General features: G+C 43.7%; 1 long non-coding RNA gene across 2 annotated transcripts; it reads left to right on the top strand.

Moving 5' to 3' along the window:
• The first annotated feature begins 5,933 nt into the window (after positions 1–5,933).
• On the top strand, positions 5,934–13,069 carry LOC136519456 (uncharacterized). Of its 2 annotated transcripts, XR_010774922.1 has the most exons (4): positions 5,934–6,118; positions 6,798–6,949; positions 7,062–7,160; positions 12,891–13,069. It is a non-coding gene; the product is annotated as an uncharacterized lncRNA (long non-coding RNA). The 2 variants fall into 2 exon arrangements; XR_010774921.1 differs by lacking the exon at positions 6,798–6,949.
• Positions 13,070–13,405: the final 336 nt, after the last annotated feature.

Raw genomic sequence — 13,405 nt, 5'->3', positions numbered from 1 at the left:
CACCTTCGTCGTTACCATCCCAACCACCAGCATCACCACCTTGTTCATTGCCAAACTCGAAATCCATTCGTGCATCAAGCTCTGCTGAATATTGGGACAATGATTCTATGGTTTCATCGTCGTATTCCTCCTCATCCTCGTTGTTAACAATAACCGTTTCACCATGATGAATCCACACTATGTAGTCCTCAACAAATCCTCGCATAATCAAATGTGATCTAATGATAGTCACATCTGTCCATGCCATACGGTTCTTGCAATCTTTACATAGGCAAATAATTGTATCCTTATTCTCTTTCAATGTCGTTGCATGCTTCTTTGTGGCTTCAATAAATTTATCCGCCTCTTCATGGAAACCTGCCTTGAACCTTAATGAACCATACATCCAAGAGTTCCTATACTCCATCTTTTACAACAACAACAAAACAAACATTAAAGGAGTACTTATTCAGATATATATAAAAATGAAACAAATTAATAATTACTTGAGAATAATTGTATATACTTCAGATATATATGAATATAAATCTAATATAATTACATGAAGCATACAAATACACCATGGTAAAAGAAAATTAATTAACGGCCCATTTATCCATAAATAATTAAAATACATATTTATTGATTACAATAAATAATTTCAAAGACAACAATTAGCAAGAATTATACTTTACCCAATATCTTTCATACAAACCCTAGTCCAATTTCATCAAACATAAATTTACAAAAATGAAATTAATAAAAAAACCAAACCCTAGATCTAGATCCACATGCACATGAAACATCCATAAAACTAACTAATTGTTCAATAAAATCAAGAAACATGGACCAAATAAGGGTATGATCTTGTTCCCCTCCCTAATTTACCCTAGTACATTCAAAAGTTGGGTCTACTTTGCTTCATAAATAGCTCAAGCACCATAGAAGAGAGAGAAAAATAAAACTTTAATTACTCACTAACCAACCATTAAAACTTCAAAAAAAGTATGAAATAACATTTTCTTACCTTCTACAACCTCTCCACCAAAGGATTTGAGACCAAAACCTTTCCCCTTTAGTAGAGCAATTTTTGGGAGGTGCCCAAGGCCTCTCCACCTTTTTTCACGGGTTAGAGTGAGTGACCCGAGGAGGAAGAATGTGCTGCATCTGTTCTATATGGGGGGCATTTGTAGGGGCGGCTGGTGATTGAGCCGCCCCTACAAATCGGTGCTATAAATACGGGGCCATTTGTAGGGGCGGCTCAATCACCAGCCGCCCCTACAAATATCATTTCCAGGGGCGGCTGGTGATTGAGCCGCCCCTACAAATCAGACCCCATTTGTAGGGGCGGCTCGTAAAACCAGCCGCCCCTACTGTTCCATTTGTAGGGGCGGCTGGTGTCTGGGCAACCGAGCACGCTACTGTAGGGGTGACTCCATCACCAGCCGCCCAAAAAAAAAAATCGAACCGTTGCTAAAAATCGTTTTTTACGTAGTGTTTTAAATATGACAACTTAACATGAACATAATGTTTATCTACCACTCATCGGCGAGCTATAGGATCCTTTCATAAAGTTATCCTAATCTAATCCGCTTTGTTATTTTCTTTGCCGAACAGGTCCGGGTCATTGGCCAGCTTGATTGCCGACTCTATCGCATATTCTTCAAGCGTTGTGATCTGCTCTGCGGTCATCCTTTGGGTGAAATCTCCGTCAATCATCTATAGCCGACCAGTTAAACTGGTCGGATACCTCGGGGATTGGCTTCTTAGCAAGATGCTCGGGGACTGGCTGCTTAGCAAGATGCTCAGGGACAGGATGCTTAGCAAGTCCAGGTCGTCGGGCAGCTTGATCGCCAACTCTGACTACTCTTGCGAAGCTGAAATTCTCAGAAGGAAAATTCACCTGCCGGCTTACTACGTTTTGACAGCGTTGCTGCCATGTATGCTATCAAGCTGCTCCATGTTGTTCAGATCAGGGTGCTGATCCTGGGCGGTACGTCGAGGGCTTTGATAAGTACATGTAGATGACGCTGGCTATTTCACCCATCGACACTGGAATATCCTACTTACGTAAATTTGAGGCCTACTGACCAGTTAAATTAGTTGGTCACCCATTGTCACCGGTTGGCTTCGAGTTAAACTCCTCGGATAGCGTCAAAACATTGCCGCTTACTCATTTGATCTCGCAAAATATTTTCACTTGATTTCTTTGACCTTGCTACAAGATGTTTCTCGATCTCCTAGCAAGCTCGGGGACTAAGTGTGTACATTTCACCTTACGATAAGTGTACTATGTTTTCTCGTTAATGGTTTTCAGCTAAGCTAGGGACTGACCGTGTGATTGTCTAGCATCAAGATTCTTCTATTTTTTACCCTAGCACTACACGAATTATTCACCTACCGCCAGACTTGGAGACTAAGTGGCTACACGTCACCTGGCGGTGATTGTAGTGCTTTTTTCCTGTTTTACCGTCCTTATTGACTAAGTCATTGATGATAATCATCTGACCTCACAAACGGAGTCTAAGTGGCTACACTTCAAGGTGAGCCTTACTTGAGTAAGTCCGAGGCCTGCCGACCAGTTAAACTGGTCGGTCACCCATTTTCACTACACGAATTACCAGTTAATAAACTGCTCGGTCACCCATTTTCACTGGACGGATTACCAATTAAACTGGTCAGATTATCAGTTAAACTGGTCGACTTCAACTTAAACTGCTCGGACATGATCAAGATAGCATTGCTCAGTGGATATAAGGTGATCCAGGACTAGCTGTGGGGGATATACCCCTGGGTACCATAAGATGGTAGAAGATATAATTTGCTAGGACTCTTATAGATATTGTAATCAAATAGAATACCTACCATATAGCTGACTAGGATACTTTTCTTATAATCCTACCTCTCCAGAGTATATAAGGAGGGGCAAGAGCCCCCTAGTCGAGATCCAGATACAAATCTTGGGCATAGCGTAGGGTTTATCCCTCGTTATCTCATTTCATACACAATCAATACAAATCAACAGAACACAGGACGTAGGGTTTTACGTCTTCTTGATGGCCTAAACCTGTCTAAATCTTGTGTCTCTGTAGCCATCTAGTTCCTATTTACGTGCACCTCTCTGTACAATCTATCATCATGGGTATACCCCTCGGTGGACTATCGGCGATATCTCGTCGATAGGCCGGAATGGCTAGAATGCCTCATACCAGCACCTAGGCCGGTATAGAAGAGCCGCAATCATGTACCTGGTCGAATGCTGGTCAATACCGACCAAAACCGGTCAATATCGGTCAATACCGTCCGTGGCTGCATGTATTTTATTTTTCCATGTAAGAACTTTGGAGTTTGAACTTTGAAATAAGGTCTTATGAACTTGCTAAATGATATGTTAGTCTGGTAAAAATGATAATTACATCATAAGTTAAAGTTGGTATATATTTATATGCACATTTATGTATAAGTATATTCACATATTATTATCTATACCTAATAATAAAGAGACAAAATTTGTTCCTATTGTTTTGATATGGCCTCTCCTAGCTAACTTCGTGAATACACAAATTGTTTGTGTTCAAGTTTGTTTACCGCCCTTCTATTTTATATGGCATATGCAGGGCTTTTTCAAGGAACCTGAATAGTTAGGAATCCTGATCAAATAGATTTCTCTTATCATTCAATAGCTTGACTGCTTGAGTAGGAAAAAGACATGAGTAGAAATTATTATTATACTCTAATATTAAACCACAGATAGTTTTATTCTGAATATTAAACCATGATAGTTTTTATCTTTTTTTTTCCATTTTTCTTTTGTGGCCATTTTTCATCGGGGGCACATGACGAGTTGACTCCAACTCCGTTTTCCTCTGATGTATTTTATGTTTCCTCAGTTTCTTATTTTCCATGTCCACTTCGGATGGTTTTTTTATCCGCCTTTTTCTGTGTCTGGTGGAGTTTTTGGTTGCTTCGTTTTATGTTTTCCATGTGACCATGTCCGCTTCCGATTTTTCTTCTCTTTTTTCTGTGTCCGATGAAGTTTCTTTTCTCTGTTCCTCCGTTTCCTGTTTTTCATCCGATTTCAATACTATTTTCTATATTCTTTCTTCGATACCGATTCCGGCACTCGGTTCCATTGTCCATTTTTTCTGGCATTGGAGTTCAACTCGCCACTACGTTCCGGTAGTTTTTTCTGCAGTTTTTTCCTTTTTTTGTTTTCATGTACCCGTTCATTTTAATATAAATGACAAAACAAATCATAAATGCTAAATTTTGGGTTAACAAATAGTTGTAATCTTATGCGTCTTTGAACTATTGTCCCTTCGCTAAGAAATAAATTTTCTCACTAAGTTGTTGATGGAGTTTTTTTTTTCTTTTGAACTTACTGTTGATGGAGTTTTCATCAGGAACTAACTAATTATTCAGTCCAATGTATAACTAATATCAAAGAGACAAAATTTTCATGGCTTCTTGCATTCGGCTTTTTGGATCGGTGATCTCGGCTTTTGTTTTTGGTCAAGACTCAGCTCGGCTGTTTTTTTGTCAAGACTCCAAACTCTACACCCAACGGCTTCACATGGTTTTTGTTCCATATTTTTTCTTTTTCCATTTTCGGTCTTGAAACCACTAAATATAACATTATATAGGTCATTGAACCATTTTAACCCTTCTTAGATCATCTCCAATAATTCCCCATATTCCTTCCTCATCCATCTTTTTGGAAAAAAAAGAGAAAAACTCATCTCCAAAAGTTTCTATATACGTTTTCCATCTTTTAGCAACTGGTAAACAGACCGGCATTGTGTGTAAAAATGCGCGCAGCCTTCTTGCACGTATCCGCTCTTTCCCGACCGTATCCCCCGCGTATCACCAATCTTCCTCCTTCGCAACGCATGGCTCCCGTCGTTCCAGGCGCTGGTTCCCGTCCTCCTTCGCAACGCAAGACGTACAGCCGCCGATTCCCGTCGTTCCAGGCGCTGGGCGGGCACTGCGCGAGCCGCAAGCGTCTGCGGGCGTTCGAGGCAGCACCGGCGGCCAAGGCCCGTGCGCACGGATGCGCGGTGTGTGAGATGCTCTTAGAAAATAAATATTTTCATCACCAAGTTGTTGATGCAGTTATGATTAGAAACAAAACTTATTTTTACTAAAATCTGTATCAGCCGATGGTTCAACTAATGAAACCATGAACTGGAATTTTGAACAATGTAGTCTGATCCCGTCTAAATAAATGTATCTTTGTAATTCCTAATAAGAGTTGCGATTTGGAAAATCAAGGGAAGTATCCTATTATAATCATCGGCAGACAGATCTATCCTTGATGTTGACGTGATTGTAGCGTAGTGGTTGAGTCTGTCGTTGTGTAGCCAGCCCGCCCGGATTCAATTCCTATCTGGGATGAACCAGGGTGTCACTAGGGCCTAGGTGTCACATGGTTTTTTTTTCCCTAGACGAGGTGTGTAGTGTGTGAGTTGTGCTTGATAGATGTATTTGGGGTCTGCTCGGGCAGTCTCATTCGTGTTTGAGGTGCGGTTAGCATGGTTGTCCACTTTGAGTTCTAGAAAAATGAGATTAATCCTTGACACGTTGCCGACTAACGCTTTGTAGATTTTCGGCTTGTTCGCTGGTTGATTTCTAGACTGATAAGTCCGGCTGATGCTGGTTTGTTATGAGAGAAAACATTATTGGCTGACTAATAAGTTATGACTGAAATCAACAAACGAACAAGCTATTTAACTGGAGATTATAGTCATCGCTTAGATACTTGTTTGATAGTTTTTTCTCTCCGAAGTCTGGAACGGTATGCCAGTATGGGCCGGTACCAGAACGTTTCATTCCTCCGGAATAGAATTTACAAGTTAGCCCTGAACCGTATGTGCGCATCTGAGCGATGCGCCTCTGCCTGCCGCGTCTTTGAGAAGACGAAGCGCCGCTTCCCGCACGGATCCGCCCAGGCCTGTCCGACCCCGATCTCTTCTCCCCGCCAGCCCGATGCCATGCAGGAATGCAGGATGCAGCTGCCCTCCAGCGTCCAGCCTAACCAGGCCCCTGCGGACTGCAATCCAACCGTGAGCCGTCCAGGCTCTTGCCTGGTGTTGGCCGGCTGCAGTGGGCTCTCCCTGGCCGGTGCTCCGCCCGACCCAATGTACGCGCCTCTTCCCTCCAGCACACCTGATACGCTGACACCGCCCCCTGGGTCTGGATAAATTGGTTTGCGATTCAGTGATTGTGCATTTGTTAAATTGTTTAAATTACTGTGTGATTACAGGTGCTTAGGGTGTGTGCATTTGTTAAATTGGACATATATAATAATGTATATGTTTATTAGTCTTTCGGATTTAGTTAATTTTTACACTGTAATGATGCCAAACAGAGCAGCATGCAATGTTGGAATTAATGAATGTAATTTTGATCAGGGGGCCAAAGTTTATTGAAAATGTCGCTCACACAGGAAAATACCTATGCTAATTTCCAATGCTTAAAACTTGGTCACGATTCACAGCAGTATTCAGAAATACTGCAATCTAGTCTTTGGTGCATGCTTGACAATATTTCACACTCCAACTTGTGCTAGAAGTGGTTGATTCATTTTTACTGCCATCGTTATTAAGATATCAACTGCCTATGGGCAAAATCTAATGTTTAAAGTTATTGTGCCAATATTGAATTTTGCATGGGCAACAAATCACTACTCGCTATATGCAAATGGGGGCAATTTGGTATGATAGACAAACACTGCATCAGCTTCTTATTTATTGTAGAAAATATTATGTTAGCAGTAGAGAAACAAGATATTATTAAACATCTCACATTGACTCATACAGAAGAAGCATGCGTTATTTGTTATCAATGGAGATTAACAATTATAAGATGGTGCAAGCTCCTGTTTAGATAGGTTTGGATTCCTGCTGGTGCTATGATCAATGTGTACTCATGAAGTTCTTTCGTTGCTGATGGTACTGTGGATCTGGAATAAGTAGAATCTCTGACTCAAGTTTGATCTCTTCGTTTTTCCACTTTTCCCGAGTGTAAATTTGTGACCACATATTCTCTTCAATTTTGCTGATTGAAACATGTCTACATTTTAGTTGCTCCAGACTATCAGAGCCCAACATAAAGCCTCTGTGTTCGAACTTCACCATAGTTGGATCCTTAGTCTTGCCAGGGACGCCATGTTTTTACTCGATGTAAGTTTCTTATTCATTATTCGTTGGAGTTCGATATTGCATTAGGAGATTTCACATTTAATCAGAGAGTTCACTAATATTTGGATTCTAAAACATACTCCCAGCATTGTCATTTGATTATTTGGAAAACTCGAAGGATTTCTTTAAATTTTATATTGGTGCAAGTTACACTAACTTCAGCCTTCCATCAAAACAATTTTTTTGAGAACTATATGATGGTATAACATATGGTCAGATACTGCTAATGGAAGTCACTGGAAAAATAAGTTCACCTCATTTTAAATAGATAGTTTAGAATTTGCTAGGTAGTAGTTTCACGATTGTGTTAAAAGAACATAAGAAACAATTAACATTTTGTGTACATTTTGAGAACATGTGCAATTCCCATGCGAATGTTTATCTAACATCTCTAGTGTTAGGCATAGTAGTTCATGAGCATTAGCATTCATCATGCATGCATATGCATTTTGAATGAAACATTGCTAGGAAATGGTCACATGTGATGAAGGCAAAAAAGGTGATTTGAAAATTTTTAAATACTAGATTTTCTTTTTACTGCAAAAAGGTCAACCAAAAGTCTAAGTTGAATCATATACATGAAAACATGTAAGTCAGGGTCAAATTTCTAGATGTTGACAGGTTAACAAGATTCAAGGTTTAGGTCTCTTTATTAATATTTCCTCTCCAAAAACACTATTACAAAGTGATGTACTTTAAGTTAGAGCAAACAAAGATGAAAATCTAAAGCCAAAGCAATTTAAATATTAAGTCCTAGATTGGATAATGGATCCGGTGCTTAGAATAACTTTTCCTAATTCTGAAATACATAGTTCAGTATCAATGTTCAGAGGTCGATTTAAAAATATTTCATATATGACCTTTATAAAAATTCCAACACATATACTAGACTGTGGTATTATATCTCCGGTTGACAATTTCAGAGGGTTTGTTAGTGTTCCCACATAGCTAAAGTGAGCAGAAATTCATGATTAAAGTTCTGAATATCAGTCATTCTCAGTGTAGCCAGATAGTATTGTTCAGGGTGAAGTTAAAATGCTTTGGTATATGAACTTTTCGGAAACATCGAAAGTTAGAGTAGGTGCTTTGGACTTTCATGTGGTATAGATCTTGTCATGCATAATATGATGCTTGGTAATTTCCAGCTGGTTAAAGCAGGTCAAAATTCATGACTGCGTTCTGAACCCAAGTCTGGACAACATGATAATGAGACTTGGCTCAGCAGCAGCTCGCATCTCTGATTCATCCGCCTGCCGCTGATCCGCAGCCCCTTGATCTCTCTAATGCACACAGCTGCTTGCACTGATCCGGCTAACTATAGGGGGTACGACCCCAGATACCCACGGCAGACCATATGGGCTGCGCCCCCAGGGGCGGCCCAGCCCACAAGATGAAGCCTTGCGGGGCACGACGCTGCTCGACACCTTCCGCAAGACACCGAAAAGATATCCTAAAGATACTACGAGATCTGTTAGGATACGTATGATCCTATGATTCCTTTAATCTGTTATTACTTTCTGGTTATCTTCTAAATCTAACCGACTTGTAACCCTGCCCCCGGACTATATAAGGCGGGCAGAGACCCCCTCCAAACTCACGCAATATCATACGATAGCCAATACAATCCAACAGACCACAGGAGTAGGGTATTACGTCATACTGACGGCCTGAACCTGTCTAACTCGTATGTCTCTGTTGCCTTCTTGTTCTCGATTACACGCATCTCTGCCAATTAATCTACCTTCGTGGGATACCCTTCAGAGGACTGCCGACGATATTCTATCGACAGTTGGCACGCCAGGTAGGGGTGTGCGTGTTGTTTCCATGTCGAACAAGATGGTACGTTCCGCAAGCTCTTTGTCCCTCCCACAGTTCGGCCAGATCTTCACGGTCGGATCGATCTCATGGGTCATCAATGTTGACAGAGACAGAGAGCTCATCGAGACGGTGTAGATCGAGTCTGCGCCGATCACCCCAACACCTGCGACTGTAGATCCGATCTCGGAACCGCCTCCGAGGTTGCCTTCGCCGACAACTCGCCGCCCCACTTCCTCGCTATCAGAGGAGGCGAATCAACAACGACGATCTAATCGTGTCCATCGATCAGGTTGGCCGGGAGCTCACTGATTGCCTCTCCGTCACTGAATCGGCTCTGACCACTCTGATTCAGCGCCGATCACCCTCCGATCTAGATCTATCGGAGGCTGCTTGGGAAACCCCAGTGGTCACGACCCTACCCTTCGGACTCACCAACACCACCGCCGCCTATCAAGAGGCCCTACGGGGCAAATTCACCGACCAGGTTGGAGATGTCCACCCTCTCGCCGACCAGCTTCCGCCGACCAGCAACATGCTACATGTCGGCCGATACCCCGGAGCATCCCTCCAAATTATCTTGGAAGAGAATCTAGACTCCAAATCCCAGGGCTCTACGGAGACTATGGCCGAGACCATCGCTGAACAATTTTCTATCCCTCCTTTCCGTGGTGGCGCAATCTTCAACGTCAGCGTCGACAGCCCCCTGTGTGAAGGGGAAATCGAGGAGGATCGTGCTGCCCGTGTCAATAGGAACATCAACCATGCTCAGCGTCGAGCAAACGAGGCTGCCCTTACGATGGCCGAGGCTCAGCTCGACTCGCAAGGAAGGCCACGCCAACTCCACCGCAACCTCGATGACGAATTCGTTCGTGTTGATGGCCACGACGTGTACAAGACCCCAAGCGCTAACCTGGCCGTGGCCGCCAACGAGCTCGTTAGGCTCCCACAGACACCGGAGGTTGCCAAGGTCGCCGCCATGTTTAAAGCGGCGTACTGCTAGGTCAACGAGATCTGCTAGGATCAAAGGCCTTCGAACTCCACAAGCTCAATTCGCCGATCAGCCGCGCCAAGATCTGATCGCCGCCCAAGTCATTTCACCGACCAGCACCGCGATGACAGACAACCCCTCCAGGGTGGAGTTAGGGGCAACCGCATCGAACACCTTCGCCAACACGACTAGGAGGTCGACCAGGATGTCCGAGTGCACCTCAATAACCTCCGTGATGCACGACGACGTATCGACGAGTGCCGCTTCGGTCGCCATGAAGAAGAAGTCCGCCGCCGTCAAGAGTACGAGCAAGAGTACGGTAACCTGGACTCAGCTCTCGAGCCACTCAATGCCGGCAACGCTGCAGATCCCGACGCCGACCACAACCCCGAAGGGCCCTCAGCATTCACGAGGGCACTCCGAACACTCCAGTGCCCTGTGGTTTCAGAATCTCTAGGGTCGAGCCATACGAGGGAAGGATGAACCCCACATAGTGGCTATAGGCTTACGCCATTGCCGTGTGCGCCGCCGGAGGAGATACCAGTGTCATGACGAACTATCTTCCCACCATGCTTACGCCAACCGCCATGGTGTGAACCAGTTCCTAACATCACGGAAGTCGAGGTCATCACCGCCTTTGTCTGAGGACTCCATCACCGTGATCTCCGCTCCAAGTTCAACTGCAAGCCGCCCACGGGGATTGGCGAGATGATTACGACTGTCAACCAGTACGCCGACGCCGAGGAAGCCGATGTGCGCTTCAATGAGGATGCGGGCACTCATCGCCTAACTCGCCGCTACAACGACCGCAGTCACCATCGAGACAACGGCCGTGATCACCCAGAAGGATCCAAGTCTGGTCAATATCGCCACCGTCGACCAGACCACATCGTCGTCGCCGTTGACGAACCTTGCACCAAGCGCAATTATGACGAGCAATACAAGAAGATCCTCGATGGCCCCTGCCCTCTCCACAAGAACGCCAAACATAAGATGAATGACTGCCTCGGCTTAGCTAAGGAGTTCTAGGCCAAAAAGCCGGAACGACGACAACAACGACGGAGCCGGAGGCCGCCGACCACCTGGGGGAAACAACAATGCATTTCAGGATCATGACAAGGTGGTTGCCACCATCTTCGGGGGCCTCGCCTCCACCGAGAGTAGAAGAGAATGGAAGCTCGCCACCTGCCGGGTGCTCGCCGTTAATGCGGAAGACGCCGCCGCCAACCCCAGCTATCGCCCCTGGTCTGAGGTCCCCATCACTTTCAGCAGGGCCGATCAGTGGGCGTACATCCCCTACATAGGGCATTTTCCCCTCGTCCTCGATGCAACCGTCTAGAAAGTGCTTTTCAGAAAAGTGCTAGTCAATGGTGGGAGCGCTCTGAATCTCCTCTTCGCCGGAGCCCTAAAGGAGCTGGGCCTCGGGATAACAGATCTCACACCCTCCGACTCCTCCTTCTGGGGTGTGGAACCTAGCAGAGCATCCAAACCGCTTGGAGAGATTACCCTACTAGTGCAGTTCGGCACGGCAAGCAACTATCGCGTTGAGCACATCAACTTCTACGTCGCCGACTTCAACACCGCTTATCACGCCATACTTGGCCGACCAGCTCTGGCCAAGTTCATGGCTGTACCGCACTATGCTTATCTGGTGCTAAAGATGCCTTCGCCTGTAGGAGTCCTGGCCCTGCGGGCCAACCTCTCCATCACCTACGCTGCAGCATTAGTCAATAACTAGCATTTAGCAAACCATAGCAGCTAGCATATTGCATAACCCAACTAATTCAGTACATCTAAATAGGCTGATAACCATCCTCCTAACCACCTAGATAAGTTCTAAGTGTTCAACACAAACATTCAAATTCAATAGTCCAACACAAGTAGGCAACTAGCTCTCTAAATTAAGTCAATCATCATTCAAATGGAAGCCTCCATGTCCATCTCCAGTTGGTGCAGATCCATTAACAGTATTAACAGATTCTTCATTCTCCATTGCTGTTGTAGAATCAGATTCTCCATGCTGATGTTGGTCTTCACTGTCATCTTCTTCATTAGTGTCTTGAACCACTGCAACTGTCTTCCTGGGAAACTTCCTCTTCTAGCATAAGTATGATTCATAGAGGCAGTACCATGAGCAGCAGCAGCCCTAGGCAAGTTACGTCCCTGTAGACCCTGAGTTGCACCAATAACATCATCTGCTTGAGTCCAAGTAATAGCATTGCCACCACCTTCATGAAGCTTCCGCTAAACCATTTTGAGTGTGGACATATAGAACAGAGTGCTGAACTTGAATTTCTAAAGCCTAATAGATTTTATCTGATATCCAGGATGTTTTGCTCTAAGTGTAATAACTTAAGTTATTAGTTTGGCAAAGGCAATGGTTGCCTGTGGATAGGAGACACACATGCGACCTCCGTGTAGATGCATCTATTTGAACCATGAAATATTTGAATGGCCAGGATAGTGGAGTAATAGGAGTATAGAACCACCTATGTCACCTTGAATTCTTTCAAGGAACTTAAGTGGTCCAGCTTTGATATTAAGATAAGATGATCTAAAAATCAATTTCCCAGTGCTACAAGCCGTGCACTTAAAATCAGAACAGGCTAGGAATTGTTAATAATTTTTTGCATCATCTCTATACTAGGGTAGTAGGGTGACCAAGGAGATCATGCCAAGTTTGGAATGTATTGACATTATGAAAAATTACTTTATCAGCAACATGTGGTATGGGTTTGATTTATGTATAATATAATCCAAATGGTAAAGAGGGAATTTTTTTCAAGGATTTGTTTGCCATATTTGTTATCTTCGGTTAAGAGAAGAAATTCCTCTTTGTGTTCTTCGTGTGTTTCCAAGTGAAGTCCTGCATAATGTATAATGCAATGTACTTGTTTTGTTGTCAGGTTACAAAGCACCCTTATGTGGTGGAACAATAGCCTCATAGAATCCGAGTAAAGAGAGGCTAACTTTGAGGTCCACTAACCATGTAAGTAAATTGTGTCCATCAAAAGCGAGTGACCAAAAATCCTTTAAGGTGCTTACATGTAAAATTTTGTCTATATTTGTAGAAATGTTTATAAGTCAAGGAACTTCATGTGTTGTAAAAGTGGATGTAAAACATATAAGTAGAAAATTAAAATTTAAATATAATGTAGACCTTAAATTTGTACTTAACAAGTTAAATTTGTATGAATAGTGATATTAATTTAAGGTGAAAGGTGAATATTGGAATAACAGTTTATAGGTCATGATTATGTGAGGTTAATACGGTCTTTGGTTAAAACCCAGTCCAACCCGTAAGAAACGTTCTGCCGCAGTTTCGTAGCCACAGGTTGAGGAACGGTTCCCACGGGTAGCGAGCAGCGATGCAGCCGTGCGCCGTCTTGCTTCCAGAAGCCATTGCGGGAGGATCAAGGGT

The sequence above is a fragment of the Miscanthus floridulus genome, chromosome 18 (genome assembly GCF_019320115.1).
Source record: "Miscanthus floridulus cultivar M001 chromosome 18, ASM1932011v1, whole genome shotgun sequence".
Taxonomy (NCBI): domain Eukaryota; kingdom Viridiplantae; phylum Streptophyta; class Magnoliopsida; order Poales; family Poaceae; genus Miscanthus; species Miscanthus floridulus.
The sequence above is the reverse complement of the archived record's forward strand: the minus strand, read 5'-3'. Positions and strand labels throughout refer to the sequence as shown.